Below are 21,477 nucleotides of genomic sequence, written 5' to 3'. Positions count from 1 at the left end.
TAATTTTCAGCAGCCTGAACGTGACAGAAAGGTGAGTCAGGTCTGCAGAGACACGGGGGGACCCATCTCCTGCTCTGCCCCGGCTCTGTGGGGAGCTGCTCAGCCCGGGGGCCCGAGCACTGCACGGGCTAATAGGCCCCACAGAGAGTGGGATCGAGACCCGGAGCATGATGGCATCTCCTTAGCCCACAAAGGATCCTGCCCCTTCTTCAGCAGCGCTGGAAGACACTCCCTTGGTGAACCTTCGCTTTCTGTCAGCATCCACGTTCATTTTGCTAAGCTCCGCTAGCGTAATGATACCATCTCTCTCAACATCCTTCATTATTCTCACTGTTGCTCCCAAGGGGTCTGATTAAAATCAGAGGAAAGCTTCCTTGGATTTTACTGGCTTTGGTAGTCAGGTGTTCCTTAATTTGCCTTCCTCATATGTTTTTAACTCCATTTTCTGTTTAGACTCAATTCTGCTGTGGTGTTCTTCACATCCCTCATCTTCCTCCACTTTTGTATACTTTTATTCCTATTCCTGACCCACTCGACAACTGTTAAATTACTTAGGCAGTGAGCAAAACGCCGATTAAAGAAGTGCTTTCAGCTTTGAGCTAAAATGTGTTGACAGGACTCATAAGAGGCCTAGAGGAGACACAGAAAGTGGCGTCATTTTGGGAGAAAAAAAGCTAGAAAAAAGATTCTCATCAGATCAGAGGACCCACCATGGTTTTGTAGCAGCACTTCTAGCTGCCTTAATGAGGTCACAAGTCCACTTATGGTGCGTAGAAACAGTTTTAATTGGTGATAATTTTAACACTTGTTAATGAAACTTAAAGACAGCTGGAATTGGGTTCTATCTGCACTATACCGGTGTAAATCAAAAGTAATGTTATTCAAACTTATGTTCTTCTTGATTAGCAGCACTGTATAAGAAAGCAGACTCCTGAATTTCAGATATTATACTATATTTCCATTTATAACCTAACATAATTCCCACACAGCATATGGTATTAAACTGGTGTAAACACCATGTTATGATGATACCCGAACATATACAGCTGACATGAAAATGTCTTTAAGTACAATATTTCCAAAAGCAATTATGTCTGTATGGTTGGTAGTTAGCTTGCTGCGTGACTTTTTATTTCTTATTCATATGTACACGAAGGTGACACAGGATGAAACATAATGTATGAAAAAGGAGATATTTTCACTGCTTGCAAATAGGAAGAAAAATTTCAGGATGGTTCACTTCTTTTGGCCTGTCAGACTTTCATAAGGAAATCTCACCTTCATGTGAACACAGTATTCTTGCAGTGTTGGAATTTCCTTTGTTTGCTTTAGAGGGTGGATGTGTAGATTGGTGCAAGGAACACAGTGACACAAAGTGAAACTGATGACATCTTTGTAAGAGAAAATGATCTCCGAAATTGGTATTTAAGGAAATATTTAAACTCTCAGTGAAAGTAACACTCCTCCTGATGTGTATATGCCCCAGACATGAGCCTCTGCTGGTAACCAAGCGTTTTTCCATGTTCCCTGCTGAGGCGAGTGGGAGACCAGCTCCCCTTGTCCAGGTAGATGCATATGTGAAATTCTTAAAAAAATGGTTTAATGTTGGAGTTGAGCCAATAATTTTGTTAAAAGAATGTAAATAAAAGCATGTCTTTTGGAAAGTAAATGCTTGTGGTTGGTAATATTTTTGCTTGAACACTTGCCAGTAGGGCCAGATTCACAGCTGGTGTAAACTTTTCTAGTGCCATTGAGTTAACACCAGTTTGAGATGGAAAATTCATTTATTAGGATGAAGTGCAGCTTTTTCACAGACTGTTTGTAGATCCACCTGCTACCCACACTCTCAATTTTTTTAGTCACTCCTAGTCCCTTTTTTTCTTCCTGAGGATCCTGTCTTAAATACATTCCTGAGACTAACAAAATAGGACAACCTCAGTGTCAAATTCTTGTAATGAAAAGGAACTGCTCAACAATCCAGTTCTGTGCTTGTTAGCATCAGTATAAATCCACAATGACTTCATTTTAATTACTTTATACCTGCACTAGAGTGATTAACAGTAGGTTAGGCTGCTGATGGTTTTGTAAACTCAGCATTTCCAGCTCATCCCTATTATCCAATACAGTATCATATTTCTAGAAAAGAGATGGGTAAACAAATTGAAATGGGGCAAGTGTAAATCTGGAATAACTCCACTGAAAATTTACACCAGTGTGACTAAGAATTGACTTTAGCCCATTTAGTTGACTCCTTTTAATGGTTTCTGCATGTTCAAGCATCCATCACAGATTAGATGGAAACCTGCAGACTTGCTGTTATCTGTGGTACAAGCAGGACACCAGGGGTGAAAGGGTAACGCATTATCACACTGCACCACCTGGCCTATCCAACACAATTTAAGCAACCATAATTGTATTGATTACTTCTTGTGCTCATGACTAATGAACTCTAGCTGCAACCTTGCATTTTCTAAATCTTTTATATTCTGATTTAATAATAAGAATTGATTAAAAATTGCCATAAGCCAATGCCAATGATTAGTCAGCAGGACTGAATGCCGCCAAGTTCCAATGAGTTTTATTATTCTGGAATTAAAAAGGACAGATAACTTCTCTGGGTTAATAATACAACAATTCTGTCTCAATCAGGAATGAAAGAAAACAACTCTAATGTACAAATGTACCAAAATGTATGGCTATTACTAATAGCCACATTTTACAGGGAAGTGTTTGAAGAATTGAAGGATTTTGTCACAGATGGTGGGGACAGTTTGCTTTTACTTTTTATATTTGATTGGAAAGCCAGTGTCAGATGGTGTGTGAGGGGGCATTTTCCTAAAGAAAGCTATTTCCTTTGATGAAACAAGAACATGGGCTTTATTCAGTTTCTCAACGTGCATTCCTGCCACAACAAAACAATGCAAAGTGTATGTAGGCAAAAATGAACCATGATGGCTTTAGAAAATGACAACAGGATTTGTCCAGGTTATCTACTTGCTGAGAATGGCTTATGATATTTATTTATTTATTTTCAAAATGATGACTTAATATTTAAACAAAAGGACATATTGTCACATCTTCCACAGAAAATAAGAGACTATGCTGTTTCCTTTCATGAAGATAAAATATTTAAACACATACTGATTTTTATACATGTAACTAAATCTTACTGAAGTGTGTTTGGTTAAGGATAGACTTATGCCTACACCTAAGAGCTCTGCTGATTCCGAATCGAGGCCCTGGTGTTTCTGAAGACGGGGTCTACTAGAGGAGATGCTCTACGGGAGAAACATCTGCTGCGGGAGGTGGCGTTCCCTCAGATCCCATTGAAGCTGGCTGAAGGACTGGGTGACATTGAAGTCAATGGGAGCTGAGAGCACACAGCACCTTTCAGGTTCAGACCTCTAAATAATAAAAGACCCTTGAGGCACAGTAAAAGCATTTCCCCCCCCATCACACAGGAGCAAGAAAACTGTTCTATCTCACTTTCATCCTCCAGAAAACAAAACATGTCCTGAACCTGAGTCCTTAAAGATTTTTAGGGTATTTGAATAGAGAAATGCCTCTTTTAATTACCACATACATAAAATCTTTTGTCACCTTCAGGAAAATAATTTTTAAACATACTTTGTTAATAAAGTTTGCTTTTGGCAACTGTTGTTTTCTCTGCTTATTATAAGTGCCTTTAAAATGTTTCCATTAATTAAGGCTGCTTTTATAGGCTACATCCATTTAGTAAAATTACAGAAAGAAGTGCTGCCGACACATCTGCCATTGACTTCTGTTTGCCTGAGCATTTTATACCTCCGTGAATAGCACAGTGAGGAGAGAAAGCCTGCGAAAGAGAATGATAGAAAGAGGTGAATTCTGTCCAGCAAAACATGGAGGTCAGGAGAGACTCGGCTGATTACATACTCATATTTTCCAGGATCGCCAGAGGAGAGTGGAAATTTGGTTGAACTCTAGTTACAACAGGATAGCCCTCTTAAAAAAACCTGATTGAAATCCTCAAAAAAACAAAAATTCATAAAATGGGAGTTTGAATATATGAGATTGTGTTTTGGGGGAGTAAGTAAGAAGGAGGTTGATCCGAACATCTCAGTATTAACTTACGGAGGTTTTTATATACCCTCAGCTGAAAGCATTACTAGCCAGATTATAATTATAATTACCTTGGCTTCATCTCAGTGTTTATCTGCCATGACACCCACCCAGCCACCTGCCTGCTATTAATTCATTCAACAGTAACTTCATCTTTTTTCCTTTTATCTTGTTTTTTTCCTGTTATCCTAACTTTATAAAAATGTGTCTGTTATTAGAAACAAACTAGCACAATATTTGTTTGTCCATGACATCATGTGTTTTTTTTTTTTTAAGAAAAAAAAAAAAACAAACCCAGAATTCTTCATATTATAAAAATAACCTGTTTGTATTTTATAGTGAAAACTGGAAAGATCTGGCATTTGACTCAAAAACTCAGGACAGCTGATGATCTTCTTTAAATTAAATCTTTTTAATATTTTTTTTTTCCATCTGAAATATTGCCAGATATTAAAATAAGAGGAAATTCATGACAAAGGGCAATAAGCACGATACACAGTTGGCTTGTAGGATTCCACTGTGGGTGCAGTTCTGTGTGAGTCCTGGATATTTGTTGCCCTTGTTGCTCTTGGGGTGCTGAAGTTTGTTGTTTTCTCTGACAGAACGCTGAAACGTCCAACTCTGCTGTAAAACAACGCCTTAAAGCACCCCCAAACAACACCAACTTGAAATAGCAGCCACTCCCACAGTGCTTAAAGCCTCAGAAAAATGTAACACTGTATTCTGCTATGATTTTTATAGGAGAGAAAGCACTTTTCCCCAGTATGCCTGGGACTGTGAACTGGTGCTGTTGTGTGGATGTCCTTTTGGATGTTCGGTGAGCAGTAGATTGAAGAACAAACTCTAATGTGTCAGAGAGAGCTAATTATAATAATGGCTTGGGGTCAGGTAAATGCTTCACTATTTATCTGACCCAAACACTGTTTATTATACTCCTTGTGTCAACACATTTTTACAGAGTGAAAATTAGCAACTAATTAATTTAATTTCAGGATTTAATGCCACTGTAAAGGAAAATAAGCAAGGCTTATATTGAATAGTGGTGTGTCTAGAAGGGAATATCATAAACATGGAAGTGACAAATCTTTAAAAGCAGGTTTGTGTTGAACGATGTAAAGGTCTGATCCTGCAACCACTCATCAAACCTCAGTTCATCAAACTACACTTAAGTATCTGGTCAAGTTGTGTTCGAATCCAAAGCATGTGCTTAAATATTTTCTGATTTTGTCAAGCCTGCTTGCCTGGGGAAATGTGTCAGGGTGAAGGCCTAATTGCCCGTATTCCCCTGTCTACATTTGGTGCTCCTTCTTTCAATGACAGTTCTGCTCCCTGTCAGTTGAAGTCTGGAAATGTCAGAATGTAAGACATGTTACCCAGACCTCTGTACAGATTTTGGGGGCACAGTTCAAGCAAGCAAATGAATGAAGGGGAATTTCTGAGGAATATTCTTATTGCTTATTATACTTTTCAGCTTCCCAAAGTATACAAGATGCTGTTTATTGTTGGTTCCTGACCTGTTTCAGCTAATACAGTTTTCCTTTGGCATAACTCACAAAGGTACAACAGCACCTTGTGTATATGGAGACAATACTTTGCACTCTTAGTCTTTTTAACTTGAAGACTTTAAATACTTTAGGACCTACTGGGGCTGGATGTTTCCCCATCTTTTCTGCTTTCTGTCTTTTTTTCTTATATTGCTTTTCCCATCTCTCCTCCTCTCTACCCTTTTATTCTTAAAGGAGGTCAGCACTGGAGACTCCACTGGTGCGTGAAACACCCTCTTCCCCTAAAGGTCATAAGAGAGTCCTGGTGTGTCCCAGCCAGCTCCCCGTTCTGGGTGACTGAGGGTCTCGGGGATCCAAAGTGCACTGTGGGCTGCAGCTGCTGAACAGTTTCCTATAGTTTAAGTGGCTGACCTCAGGAGAGACAAGAAATCTGTGTCAGAGCTTAGAAAACAACCTAGATGTTTTAGATTTTCTTCCTCAGTCTTAGACATCAAACAGCTTTCATTCCCAATGTGCAACCATTCATTGCTGGGATTTTTATGTTACCGTTTAAAATTATGGGCCCCTGCATGCAGGAATCTCTATTTTTAGACCTAATTTTTCTAATGATAAATTAAGGAAATATTTTAATAGTATATAATTATCATAACACAGGTATCAGTCTAAAACTTTTATCCAACACTCTGCTGATTTAGCACTGTGTGGCTAGCCTGACTCTATCCTCAAAGTCATCTGCTGTTTCAGACAGCAGTTGCTGCGAGGGAAGTATGTACAGCTACAGCTTTCACCAAGACATGGACAGCTCTGAGGCTGGGGACTGAGGGGGCAATGCATAGGTCTTGCGGTCTTCCTCATCTTGTTGAAAAAGGTCACAGAAGCCATCAAATTGGCTGCAGAACATTCTCTCAGAGCAATGCACCTTTTGTACTGCAGAACTGCTACTATTTCTGAAGCCATGGTCCATGCGGAACACAAATCTTTCTTTAGCATGTATATCAATGCATTAGGAACACCCTCAGGGGACAGGGAGATGTTTCCTGTTCAGTGCAGTATTTCAACAAAATATTCTAAATTAGAGTAATGTAAAACAGGCAAGAAAACCATTGCTGGGTGTTGTTTCTTCTTTTCAAAAGCAAGTCAAGGACAAACTAAGGCATGGAGATGCTTGACTGTAGTCAATGAATGTATTTGTAGAAGGAGGTAATAATAAGAAAAAGGTCAATGTACTGGAGCCTGTGGATTCTTTCTACATTACAAAGTTCATCAGGCTAAAACAGGCTGGGAATTACAGTAATGTAGGGACAGCACAGCAGACCATAGACTGCATTTTGGAGGAGAGCTTTGCACGTGCCCATGTCCTTTGCTTCTGCCCCATGGGCCTTGCACAAAATCTGTACCAATAAAATGATCGGCCTGTGCGAAGTATAAAGGATTTTATATACTATATATTCGTTTTGTTCAAGAAGTATCTGCAAAACAGTCATCTGCCTAGCAAGCAAATGTCCTAACATTCACTTGATAGAGAGAGGAAATGGCCCTTCATTTCTCTTATGTAAGATATAAAATGGAAAAGCGACAAAAAAATACAGTCAGAAGTGTCCACAAAGTCCTTTTTTCTACACTCTCAGGAATAATTTTTCAGTCGCAAATATTTTCCTGTTCACCAGTGCCCTGTGGAAAGATCTGATGAAGAGGCAGGTTGGCCTTCATCCTGCATGGGTCTCTGCTATGCCTCACAACAGGTTTTCTAGCAAGTGTTCTTGCTACAAACAGGTATTCTGCCTTCAGGCTCTGGCATTGGCTCCTGGCTGATGGAACAAATCACAGTACTGCCAGTTACCTAGAACTGCACATGAAGGAGAGGAATAAACTACATAGAGACCAGTTTCTATAATAACATCACATGCTAATCACAAGTGACTGTTAAGAAGGACTTTATTTCAATTGTCTTTCCATGAAGGCTCAGTAAGGCTGGGCTTTGTTACTAGGTTTCTCTGACCATCAGTATGTGAATATTCAGAAGTCTGAATAAAACAAATATGGAAGGAAAAAAAAACCCACCAAACAAATGATCTTTGAAACCTAAAACATGCTCACTGTTTTTCAGAGGCAGAACTTTGAACTTTCTTCACAGAATTTAACATTAATTTGACTGCATTTGATATCTGTTTATACATAAACCCATAAAAGAAAATTACCTCTTCTAACTTCTGTGGCTTTTCCATGAGCTCCAAATGTTGCCATGGGTAGGACACCTTAGCAGCCAATGTTTCATTGATAATAACATTTTTACTTTTGTTTTGTTTTGTTTTGGTTTTGTTGTTTCTTGTTTGTATTAGAAACTTCTGGAAAGCACGGACCTTTTATTGTCATGATTTTGGAAGACATCAGATGTACAGTTTAGTATGAACCTTCAGGCATGACTAGAATAGAAACAAAAAAATAGTGAATGATTATTAGTCATTGTCTTAGGCTATGTGGAAATGCACAGGAGAAAAATCATGCTAAACTGGAGTATTAAAGCCCTGGAAATATAGACCCAAACTAAGTTCTCAAAATCAGGATAAGCCACGGCTGTTGCCTGTTACTTCTTAATTAACTAAATGAAGCATACACAGCCAATAAAGATCTAACTTTTGCAGGGTAAATAAGCTAGGACTTTCATGGATGCCAATAAAATGAATGTTGTCTGGGAGATATTCATTAGCTGAGTGGAAGATGTCTGTTGAGGCTGTGGTCCAGAAAGCTGGTGGATTTAATGGCACGGGCATGGAGAATTGTGCAATAAAGTGAGTGGAGCTGGGAAAAGAAAAGAAGTAGCAGTTCTTGTATGAATATGTTTCATTAAACTAGCAGTAAATTGCAGGGACTTTTATTGTCTTCTGGTCTACGTTAGCCAAGGTCTGACTACCGCTAGTGGGTCTACACATTAATTTGCAGAACAGTAAGGCTGGTTTGCTGTTCCTCATCACCTGAGGGTAGATAAGGAAAACTTAGTTGGATGCCTATTGTGCGTGTGTGGAGGTGAAGAAAAGCAATTGTGAAACAGAAAATTCTCATGTATGTCTAACATCCCTTCTCTCCTCTTTGTGATCGTATGGTTAAACAAGAAAAATGGAAGCCCTTACCTCTTCAGCCATCATCTATTCCTGCTCTGACACCATTCTCCCGGTGGTTCGGAAAGCTCTACGTGCTGTACAAGGTGGAGAAAGAAGGAAGGAAGGACTGAAGTTTCTGGAGAAAAAAAGATCAGCAGAAGCAGAAAAAATGGTAGCGTGGTGAAGAGCAGCATTATGTACGTATGTCTCAGTGTCACTTCAGAGTCACTTGTACCCCATATCCTTGGTCAGACTGTGAAGAGGCTGGTGACCCACCCTACACTGGCTGTCTCATAGAAACCTCCATGGTGTCTGTCCAGGAGCAACATGATGATTTAAGCTATTTCTCCAGGGGACAGCTGCTTTGTGAAGTTCATAGCTGTTCAAGTGATACATGACAGAGTGTGTGACTCAATGTGCTCTAGTGGCTATGCAGTTATTGTGGTGAAAGAAAGATAATGTCTAGCTCTTTTCAATTTCTTCTTGCTCACAGACCATCTTGTACTTTGCAGAGAATACAACATTTTAGTTTCCTTTTCCACTTCTGTTTAAGGTAAAGTAAGCCAGTAGCAGGGTCAGCACTAGAACCAATATCCCATGAATTTTATCACCACCTCTAGTGTCCCTTATTGCTTCCCAGTTGTTGGCTGAGGTGCTTGTCCATATTTCTTTCATTATTTTTAGGTCAACAAGGATTCTACTGTGCTGGAGCCTTCAGTGCTCCCAGTTGTCTGATGCCTCATGTCTCAAAGAAAAAAGATGCTTTGCCATACTATTATGTAACCACCAATTTTTGTCTCAAAATACAATAAAAAAGGATGGAGAGAAAACTCCAGTAGATTGAGCAAGTTCGAAATATGGGTTACTGATGACCAGCAGATGTGGTGTGCTTTGTGTTTGGAGTACATCTATATGCAAAGATCCCACAATAAATATGCATGTAAAAGGCATATAGATGCTGGAATAGTACAGAAAACAATAAGAATTAATTTAAAAAAAAAAATATTTTGATTCTTTATTTAATCTCCCTTTCTTCTTGTAGCTTCTTATGCAAATGGACAATGCCTGACAGAATTTGGAAGCTATTAAGAAACTAACATACATTCTGGACTGGATGACAAATGGCTTATATGATTTTCCATCTGAAATGTGCAGAGCTGTGGAACAATGATATGGATATTAAAATAATTTCCTCAGTTCTTGCCTCAGAAATTTTGTACCCAGGCTGTCAAGCAATTGTTTAGAATCATACTTTTTTCTTTTGATACCAAAGTGGTGGCTACTTCAGCTTAAACTTTGCATCACACAAACAGAAATATTATAGATCTGAGAAGAAAAAGGAGCAAATAGTAAATTCATGCTACTTGCAATGCTACTTCAGTACTGCAAAACTGTGGCTATTTGCCTTCTGCAACTCTATAGCTGTTCTACTACCTGCAATCAGAGTGCTAAGTTGGATACTTGTTTTTATTTGGGTTGATAAATGTTGAGGACAATTGTATAATATTCTGAAAAACTAGAGAGAATGTTTTAGTCACTATAGCAGGGCAGATTTTTGGATCTGCTACTGAAATTGTACTGTGCACATGACTAACTGCTCTTTGGTGTGACTCAGTTGCTAACTGTTTAGCTCTGATAACCCTAATATTTACAATTTCAGAGGCTTTCTGGGATCCATTATTTTTACATTAGCACATACAAAGCTTCTTGAATAAATCTTGACTGCAGGCATAAGAGACGCTCTTCAGCATGTCTACAGCCGGTGTCCAGTTTGGCTGCGCAGCTGCTGTTACTCACCGAGTGAACTGAGACTCAGGATGTGACAGCAGTAAGTAATGAAGCCTCACCAGCTCCTTTAACACAAGATGCTCTAGATGTTGTGGCATTTGACAGTATTCTGATGCAGGCTACCTGAATATGGTTGCATTGCCCCCCAGTATAAGTGGAAATGAGCCTATACCAGAACTGCGGGATTGGGGCTGCCATACTTGAAAGACTTTTTGGGAAAGACCCTGCAAATATGACTATATTTTTTCATGAAGAGCTAAAACCACAGAAACCTCTTATTCAGTTTTCTCCAGTCATTTCTCCAGTACACTGAAATAAGAAGAAAAGGTTATTCTTCTCCCTCCTCAGCCCCTGAGGAATTCGTATTCATTTTTAGTTAGTTACCAGCTGAAGCACCAGTGCAAATGTGAGTTGTGTCCCTGCATCTATTAAGATATAAATACCTGTCCTTTTCTCCCTCTTGCAGGTCACTCTATTTTTAAAGAAGCAATGGTAAATTTAACATCCAAGGTGTCTTGAGTGGAAGAATAAACACAGGTGCAGAAAAATCTTACAGTCCTGCTTTCAACAAAAATGTGGTGAAACTGAAAATGAAAGAATTGCATCTCTGCCATTTGGACAGAAGCCTGACTCAGAGCATGACAAGGTTCGCTGACATGTGCTGATTACACAAACAACTATATTTCTTCTTACTTCAGCCTCCTCTTTTCGTCTTAGCTGGAGACAAAAGAGAAATCGTAAAATACTTGGAGAAGATTAGAAGAGCTTCCAAATCCACAGGCATACCTTGGCCAGATAAATGGAGTATCATTCTGGCCAAATTTTTTTTGTGTGTGAAAGATCCTGCTGAATGCAACAGGTAAGGGTAATGCCTCGAGGCTGCTTTACCTTCTTGGAAAGATGAGACATTTTGATGATTATGTTATTTATTTTTTAAGCAAAAATATTCCTATTCTGTACTCTTAAAAGCTTTGCTTCTTAGTGAAACTCTGGAATGCATATTGATTCTCTTGCTTCTCTCAAAAACAGAGGTGTTCCTTTTCTCTGAACCTGAAACAATGCTCCTACAATACTCACATGATGGTCTAGAGAATATAAACTGAGATAGGTATGTAAAGAAAGGTATGGTGCTCTTATTGGGACAACTGACTTTGGAAAAGACAATTGGACTTTCAGGAACAAATCCTACCAGTGGTCTCGTAGGCCATGACTGGAGCTTTTGGCTACTGCAGCTTTGCAGCACATCGTAGTCCAGGATGCATCCAGATTATTTGGGTACTGCAGTGATTTCAGTGCGGTACAGAGAGGACCTCCCCTCAGATACTGAAGAGCTCATGATATTAACCACTTTATTCTGAGCTCAAGAGCTCTGCAAAATTCTCAGGGCTGCATTTTCACAAGGCACAGGTAACCTTGTCAGACCCCAGTGCTGACACCACTAACTTTGTTTTAATGTCTGTGGTCACTACCTTATTTTTTATTACAGAACATGTAATAATTATCTCTGTTGTCTTCTAACATGATTTGAGGGTTACTATGAGAATGGTGTGAATTCAACATTATTTTTTAACCCAGGACTGACTACAGATGTATGTTCAATTCCGTGCAAGAAATTCAGATCTCTGTTACACTTCACATTCACCACCATGTTGCTCTCTAATGGTTCTAAATTAGTTTGATAAGGGTATCAACCAGTAACAAATATCATTAACTTGTCAGTCATTAGAAGTTTTCTCTCCTTAACTGGTTAATGATCTCCTTGTTAAGAAAATGTAAGTGCTTTAAAGTTTTAAAAATGTAAATAAAATATAAAACATTTTGCCCCTCAGATGAAGTAGCCATCAACTATTAGCAAACACATTATCCCTCAAAACCAGAAGAATTATATTTTAGTTGTCAACACACATTTAAAAATAATTGGGATTAAAATGTCCTCCTTAGTTAGCACCTTTGGGGATACATCTGCAGCTTGACCTCACCATGTCTTTTTCTATATTGAGCTAGTTTTGATGTTTTAATAGGCACAATATTACAACTTCACACTGTGACATAATATTTTGCCTTCAAATACATACACATAGGCAACACAAGGGACTGTTTGTTATCTTCCATGTGTAAGGACAAGTGCAATGTAAGATAAAAATGGAAGTGAAAAGCTTAGGTAGTTAAACATGTTTTCTTCCTCCTGGATTTCCTGATGAGGTTACAGGAAAAATACACAAGTTGTTTGTTTTTTAGGTTTTCAAGCTGCCAATATGTACAGTAGAGAAAAAAGAAATAAATCAAACTTCTGACAGGTGCAGAAAGAGAGGGCTCTGAGGCAAACTCTGACTCCCTAGGGTTTTTCAAAAATTTTCCTCTTGCCAGACCCAAAATAAAATTCAATCTCTATGTCCAAGAAAATAAACAGTTCTGTTGACTTGCCAGATATCAGGGCTTGTCTTGGAGTTTTTATGAGATACATGTAGCTGAAATTCAGATATATATATATATATATATATATATAAACCATAGATACCAGACTTAAATGATACATTTGTGGGATAATGGTAACACTTGGTTTTGGAAAACAAAGGTTTTTAACTTATCGGTAGCTGATTAATGTTAGCTGTTCCACTGATGCCTGAGGAAGCATGCTTGAATAAGCATGTCTGACTTCTTATTTAATCTCGTCCCCTTGGCTGGTGCTGTTTCCTGTCTTCCAGTTCCTTCCAAACTGTCCTTTCCTTTCAAATAACTGCCACTAAAAATTCCAGTCCAGACAAAACTGTCTAAATATCTGTAAAGTATTACAAAGACTGAATCATGTGAATGCATGGGGGATGTGTTGGAGTGATGGAGATGAGGTCAACCTGATACTTACCTGCATAAGAAATAGTCACAGCACTACCATGATGCACGTCTTGGCCAACTATTACCCAGCTGTACCCATACAAAGAATGCTGGATTTGGTGACTGCAAGTTGTATAACTCCTATCAACATGTCCTTTACTGGTGGCTTGTGCTGTGAAGGGATGTGCTGCTTGGCTTGGAGCTACAATTTGCTGGAGCCCATTCCGCTCCAGTCATCTGACCCTGCAGATGCAAGCATGGCCCAGGGACCTTCCAGATGGCCACCCCAATCCCATTTGCCTCAACTGACATCCCAGTAAGGCCATAATTGTACACACTGTGTTTTAAAACTCAGTTTTGAGGAGGTAATCCTGGTTCTATCACAAAGTCTCATAAATTAAATTGAAATCGGTCACATTTATGACTGGTTGTTAAAAAGCTGTAAGTGTTACGAATTTATGACACAGTGCTCATATTCAGCTGTTCACTGCTTCTGCTTCTAGGTCTTTTTCTCCTACGTGGGATAAAATTTATATTTGTGGGTGAGATCATTATAAATCTTTTATGTACCACAAGTGCAATTTTAAATGTTTGCAGGCATGGAGAACTGTGCCCATGAGATGTCAACTATATTTCATGGGTTATTGCTCCATAGAACTGACAAAAAAAGAGCTTTGCAACTAGTATACACCACACACACTTCTTAAGTTTACATGTTTGACCTTTAAAAGCTGGTAGGCAGCATGAAATGTGCAACTTACTTAGGAAATAAAATTCTGCACGGTTCATATTTTACTTGGAAGCCAGTTTGCCATGTTCATTTTCTTTCTTTAGCAAAAACACCTTCTCAGAAGACTTGCTGATGCGCAATCCTACAAGGCTCTTGCTGATTCCAAGTACAATTGGACAAGTTCCTCTGGAGCGAGTGTAGTTTACATATACCTCTGCATATATCATTTATGAAACACAGGCCAGCAGCGATGAATGCGTGGCTCATACTTCTTGCAAGCCCATTGCTGAGTTCTGCAGCCTTCATACTGAGCTTTCCTATCACAGTTTTTAGAGGTGATGCATTCAAAGACATGAGGTACAAAGGAATATAATTAAAAAAAAAAAATTCTTTTTTTTTTTTTCTGAATCAAAGATGGTTGGGATGAAAAGATGGTACTAGGACTGGGTGACCTGTTAATAGATGACAAGCTGTGAACTATGCTTTACGTGTGGCGTTAAGTTAGAAGAACACTTGGAAAAAATATACTTTAATGGAAAGTACGTTGTGCTGAGAGCTGGGAAGGCTGGGGTTTCCTACCTTTGTAGCTGGACTACCAGGACAAATAGTTTCACTTCTTTGTGACTTACCTAGGAAAGCATTTAGCAGAGAAAGAGAGGCTGGAGGAGCTTTCTGTCCTCTCTCTGTTTGCCTTTGATTGCCAGTTACTCGTGGCACACTGTGCTGGGTGTGTGCCGTTTTCTGCCTCCTGGGCCATATCCCAACCTGGGACCATTTATCAAGCCATGGAGAGCCAGGGAGAGACATCGTCTGCTGTGCAGCTCCACAGGGCTGGGGACATACCTCTGAGACATGATTTAGTGTGAGTATCCACAGGCTGCATCTACATAGACTCCATCCTGCTATTCACCTCCTCTGCCTACTTGGGACAAAACAGTCCTTAAGATTGAGACTGTCTCTCAGTGTCTGTTACTGCTTTTGGTATTCAGTGTAGACATAAAAAGACAATTTGCTTAGATCCTTGTGTCCTCCATAACACCGTGATGAGCTGGGGAGCTCTCAATTAGCTCCAGGGAATATTTCTTCATGTTTCACCTATGAATTTCCTTTACATTTCATGGAATATTTGGTAATGCCCTTATTACTTGCCCTTTTTTAATTATCTATGCAATCTCTTTGGCTTTTGTGATCTTTTTACCTCAGGCATTAGGTGTTGTATTAGAGTGATTAAGTAGGGCACATACCACTGTCTCCATCCCCTAATTTGGGTAAAAGAAATTTTGACAAAGAGAGGTCAAGATGACAGCGAGAATGTTACCTCCGTATGCATTAGCACAAATGTCCTTGTGGATGTTTTAATGCACATGTGTTTCCTTTGAACATTTTAACAGCACAACTACTAGATATTCACAAAGCACAAAGTAATTTCATTCATGGTTTCTATTTTAACAAATAGGCACAACCTTCTTTAATGCAACATTCATCCAGCTTCACAGTATGCATCAAAATACATTTGGATTGTTTATGATTGATGTGGTCATCCTCTTTTGATTCCTTTGGGCTAGATAGAAATAGAAATGTAGGGCAGGAGTCTCCATTACTGTGCAGCTGCTTTTCTCTGCGCTGTCAGCATAAAGTAACGTGAAAGCTGGTGGATCTGGCTCAGCATAAATGTAATTCTGAGATGATGAGCTGCTGTGGGGCACCTACATTCCTCTTCCTTAGTGTTGTTGGGATAACATCAAAATGGTACATGGCTGGAGAAGGCAATGGAAAAGGCGACGTAGTGCCTCAGTCGCACTCATTTGCAGTGACTGTTGGTTGTGATTTTGGTACAAAGCGTGTTACAGCACTAACTGGAGCAGCTCTTGAGCATTTCTGACACAATGGAAGCCAAGTGCCCCCTTCATAAAGCAGCACCAGGTTCAATGGGACTCAGATATAGCCAGCTAGTAGGCCAAGTATAGATACTTTGGGGACATAGATCTGTATTCTAAAAAGCATGTAAGTATCTGAAGGCTCATATAAGCATCCAATATTACTTTCCAATAGAGTTTGTGACTGCAGGCACACATTTCTGAAAAATGCCAAAGTTTAACTATGTTATTCAACTATACCTGATTTCTGGAAGTGACACAGGAGCCTTAGTCTCCCTTTTTTTGGTGAAGCTTTAATTCTTGTTTCCTTGCTTTTCGAAGTGGGGCTTATCTGTGGGCCTTAGATGGCTAATGAGCTTAGGAGCTTCTGAAACTGTTGACCTCCAGACTGAAGTCTGTTTGTATCTTTCTGTAGCTGCGGTCTGTGCTGTCTGCAAATGTCCAGATCCCAGGATGTGTTCACTTTCTGTTTTGTGAATGGTTATTTGTAGAAGGAATCTAAATACTGGATCTATTTCTAAGGGGAAGAAAGAATAGAGGAAAGAAGCAACGTTGCAATACTTCAGCAGAAATCTGTCTGATGTTATCAGATGTACCTTTCACTAACTCTAATTTGTCTAAGGGAAATGGATATTGCAAGAATTTTTGTGACTCTGAATATTTTGCATTAATTAGTTTTGTTTCTTTTACAGTTCTCTTACTCAGTATGACCTGAATCCTTAACTAAAAAGCAATGAAGCCCTTAAAGTAACTGAAGATTTAAACAAATACACAGGCAACTATTGCTTTCCTTAATCAGAGCAACCCCATTTATATTTTTATTTTATTTTATTTTATTTTATTTTATTTTATTTTATTTTATTTTAGTTTATTTTATTTTAGTTTAGTTTAGTTTAGTTTAGTTTAGTTTAGTTTAGTTTAGTTTAGTTTTAAAATTTAATTTAGTTTAAATTAATTTGATTTGATTTATTTTTTTATTTTTTTAAACAGTCTTTTAATCCTTCTGATATTCTCCAAGACAAGTTAACTACTGTCTGACTAACTGGGGGATTGTGCAATGCTGACCACGTTTGCTGCAGCTTTTTTTCACTTCTGAAAAAAATCACGATCCACTTAATCAGACAAGTGAAACCTTTGATTACATGTTATTTACACAATACTACTTTTTTCTTGTTAAGACAGAAAAGGAAATAAATGCAGAAATGTGTCTGCTAAATTTCCAAGTTAGCAATCTACTGAAGGAAACCATGATCCTGACAGGTGCAAACACTGGACTCTTGGGCTTAGGGAATCTCAGGAGCCTTTCAAAGCTTTCTCACCTCGCTGATCCAAAATAAACTTCAGTGCTTAGGAAAAATCAAAACAAGAAAAATGTTTTATGTAGCACAATCTGGTACAGAAGCAAAGAACAGGAAGGGAGAAAGAGAGAGAAAAAACCCTAACAGGTTATTTCTGTACGTTGGTCATTAACTGCAATTCTTCTATGACTTCTGGAGTTGACCTTTCCCTGGATGTCTCCACTACTGAGAGTAACTGTTTAACTATTAGCCATGTTGCTAGTAGTTAAAATAGTGATTGCCTCTCTGGTACATAATTTAACAATTTGCATAAAGAGCATCATGGACACTGACTCCTTACCATTGTCTTCTTTTACCTTAAGGACAATTGCAGGTTTCAGTTCTTGACTAGCTTTTGAGGTTTGTGCCACTATACATCTCATATAGTTTAAAAAATATCAGGAAGAAATATACTGTGAAATTGAGAGATATTTATCATACATACAGTTATATCAGCTGAGGTGCAGCCTGTCTGACTGGGAGGCAAATAATTTTGTGCACAACTCTCATCTTCAGCTTCTGGGGAAAGTGTGGACTAAAAGGGAAAAAGAAAAAAAAAAACCACAACATTTTTTTGCTATTTACCTTTAAAGTGCAATCACTGAACAGCATCTTCTGCCTAAAATAAGTGCCTTCAGCACAATCCTCAGCCATCACGTTCCAGTTGCAGTACCACATAGACATGAATACGAGCCTGTAGAGTCATTGTGTTTGCTGAGGTTTATTTTCTTTCAGCTCAGACGCTGTAAAATAAAAACAATAATAATAGAAATAGTCTATGACATATTAGTTCAGCCCTGAGCACATCTAAAATTAATTGCAAGACAGATATATAATTCTCTGTGACACATATATAAGTGTATATATGCACACATATATAAATTGCTCTAGTTTATCACATATATACATGCATGATTTTGTTTCAGGAGCAAAAAAAAGAATGGGACCAATATGCAAGACAGCTATAGAGCATCCTCCTGTCTGGAATAGAATAAATTATTACTGAATGCTGAGGTTAATGTTCACTCTGAATTGGGGCCTGCACAGCTGGGATTCTCAGTGCTGTTTGATCTGTCCTTTTAAGCTCTGATGATCCTACTAAATTGCATTTAATGGACACAGGGCTTGTTACAAAACAATAGAGACAACTTAGCTCACATGCACACCTGTTCTTTGTACTTCATGAAAGACTTTGTCCTGATGGTGGGCGAAAATGTTTTATGAAGCACTGCGCTGGCATTGTTTGCTTGAGTTTCAGAAGCTCAACTGCCATTTTTGGGTAGTCGGACTTATAGTTGCTACAGCCGTGAGTGAATTTTATAGGAGGCGTTTGTACTCAGCCAGTCACATCAGAACAGGATGTTGCACACCTGCACACCCCATTGGTAGAAAGAAAACTATTCTGAATAATTATTAGCCAGACATATTTGATTTTAATGGACTGATTTCACCCATGCAGGCTACTGAAGGCTTACAATTGCAGTAACTTTATGGAAACACCTTCCTCTCTTTTCTTGTCCTGCAAGATATCACTCAAAATTTATCACAGCTTGGAAATTTGAATTTTATATTGGTGCTCTTTTTGGTAGTTTCCTGAGATATTCTTTATTTCATTGAAGATTTTAGTAGATTTTACTAGATGTTTGTTTCCAAATAAGTATTACTTTTTTTTTTTTCACTTTATTTTCTGTAATGATTGAGTGTAATTTTCACCTTTTTAGCCTTATATTTAAATATCTATTATTCTGTTAACTGCTAAACTTATCTGTGTGTCCAAGATTGTTCATGAGATCCAGTTGCTGGGCCTGGTCTTTAAATTCTGATAATAACAGTGGTCCTTGACAAATCACTGTGATCCTAAAATCAATATGGCGCTATATAAATCTGGAAAGAAAAAGAGCATTGAGTTGCCAAAAAAAAAACGAGTCAGCATCTGCCTCAACTATATTGAGTCAGAATATAGAAAGAAAATGGATTGTCTCTGCCTTTTGGTACATAATCTAGACAACAACATTTGGTCTGAAAATAATCATGTGAAGATTTAACACATAAAATGTATGTATATTTTCTCTGTATAGAAAAAGAAAGGAAAATGTGGAGTGGAAGCATAAACCTCTTCATACTGATGTGCTGATTGCTTTCAGTCCCAGCCTCAAGATGTACCTGAAAGGGGAGTATTAAGGCTGATATTCCGTGAGGTCCTCACTCATCCCTGTGTCACATGTGTTGATTTCATGAAGGCTGTGTGTGGAATTGTGGAAACCTGCCTAAAGGATATTTTGTATTATAGCACGCTGGATATTGCAGGTAGCTGAGGAAAATTATGGAGACTGGCTAACGAAGAAGGCTTGTTTCTCAGCTATTTTCCCTGTGATAACAATAATTTTTGGGACACTCAATAAATGCTGGTAATCTCTGTGATTCTGTGAAATGTGTGGCAGCACTGTGTAAAGACTACTGCAGGAGAACAGGCCAAATTGACATTGGGCACCGTTTCCCTCCTTTCCTGACTCTTCCTCCTGAATTTACTTGAATTAGTTCCTGCTTCAAATGTATGAGTTGTGGCTGAGCTGGGATATTAGATAAATGCCTGTGGCTGGAGAAGCCTGGGAGTGGCCATAATGAGAAGTTCTCTCCCAGCCAGTCTGAAATTGGAGTTTTCTAGCTGCTCTTTGGAATTATTCACCTGACTGTTGGAGCAGGATGGTTTCCACTGGGGTCCGTCAGCTGTATGGAAATGTGAGAGTAAGGAACAGTGCTATTGAACTTTGCATTTCAGGTCCTTAAAACTCACTCTGGAGGAGTTCCAAGGTACTTTGTCCCTCCTTCAAGGAAAGAGAATATTACTTAAAGTGGTTGAGTGTTTCTTCTGGGAAACTGATAGGAAACATGGTTAGAAACTAGCCAGCAAAGGTGAAATGGGAATATAGAATTGTAGGGTAAAAGCAATTATCTCAGCTACTGTAGGGAGGTAATTTAATTAGATGATTCAGGGAAAAGCAATTTAGGTTGACTCTTTTTCAAAAATTTCTTTTCAAACCAATGTGTTAACTCTGGGCTAGTAAGAGAGAGCAGCAATAATACAAAGCAAAGATTTTCAGTAACGGATGTGTTGTTCTCTATGGTGAGTGGTTTTGAGGCAGGCTGAAGCTGGCAAGCTGAGAAAATTGGAAAGATGTGGCTAATTTAAAGAAGAGATAACGCTGTTCTTGCTTCCTTGAATTCCAAGCGTCTGCAGATTTGTGGACTTAAGTTTGGCCTATTAACTAACTTTCAAATCTGGATTGAGATCCAAATCACTGCTAAATTTATGCTTCACTGGAGGAAAGAGATTAGATCCAGATCACTGATCACCAGAGTGTTTGCTGCAGAGAAAGTCCAGGTATGTTTACTGAATTTCTTAATTTATTAATCTTTACCTGCTTCTTTCAAATAATCTACCCTTAAAGGTGATCAGATAGCACAATTATGAGAACAATAAGATTCTCGGGACTGAAGTTTTCTGAGTAAGATAGCGGATGCTCTGTAAAGCCAACATGCTTGCTTCATAACTGGCCCCAGGCCCCTGCAAGAAATAGTGTTTTCTCTTGAAATAATTTTTATAAATGTGCAGAGCAGTCTGAGAGAAATGTTGAGTGTTGACAATGGGCCACTGAGACAAAAGCAAAACATTAAATCTGATTGTTTTTTTCTCCCTAGGAAATGTCTTTGATTACACCTGCCATTTCTGTTTTGATTGTCGCATTTAGTACCATAATATGAAAATGGCTCCAGCAGGCTTGTGGTGCTAAGAATGGTAGGTGACTTAACAGAGCTCTATTTTTTGCCTTAAGTATCTTGTCTCCTTATTTCCTACATTGAACACTCCAGGATGGAGTTTCCTCCAAATTAGAACAGAAAGTGTGTGCAGCGGCTGCCGTGGGGCTGGTCTGAGAACTTGCTTGGGTGCTGTCTCTGCAAGGTGCATAGTTAGGACTGAGAGCCTCAGAGGGCTAGGGATCAGGAATGAAGTGCTGCAGCTGCAGAGACATGTGCCACCTTTTATCCCTGCCAGAGGTTCCCTGAGAGCTTCAGGTGATGGTGGATTCCTGCACTACTCTGCTCTTACACTGTAAACAAACACTTTCTAATGGAGATGCTGGTTTAATGCACTAATTTATCAGATACATATAAAAGAATGTCAATTGGCTAGTTTAATAAAGAACCATC

At 38.8% G+C, this 21,477-nt stretch overlaps 1 long non-coding RNA gene across 1 annotated transcript; it reads left to right on the top strand.

Annotated features, from left to right (window-relative positions):
- The first annotated feature begins 10,386 nt into the window (after positions 1 to 10,386).
- Positions 10,387 to 19,374, top strand: LOC139827767 (uncharacterized). Its single transcript, XR_011738699.1, has 4 exons — positions 10,387 to 10,532; positions 10,959 to 11,351; positions 11,522 to 11,600; positions 19,347 to 19,374. It is a non-coding gene; the product is annotated as an uncharacterized lncRNA (long non-coding RNA).
- The last annotated feature ends 2,103 nt before the right edge of the window (positions 19,375 to 21,477 follow it).

This window comes from Patagioenas fasciata, chromosome 3 (genome assembly GCF_037038585.1).
Source record: "Patagioenas fasciata isolate bPatFas1 chromosome 3, bPatFas1.hap1, whole genome shotgun sequence".
Lineage (NCBI taxonomy): Eukaryota > Metazoa > Chordata > Aves > Columbiformes > Columbidae > Patagioenas > Patagioenas fasciata.
Note: the sequence above shows the minus strand (reverse complement) of the source record. Positions and strands in the feature narration are given on the sequence as shown.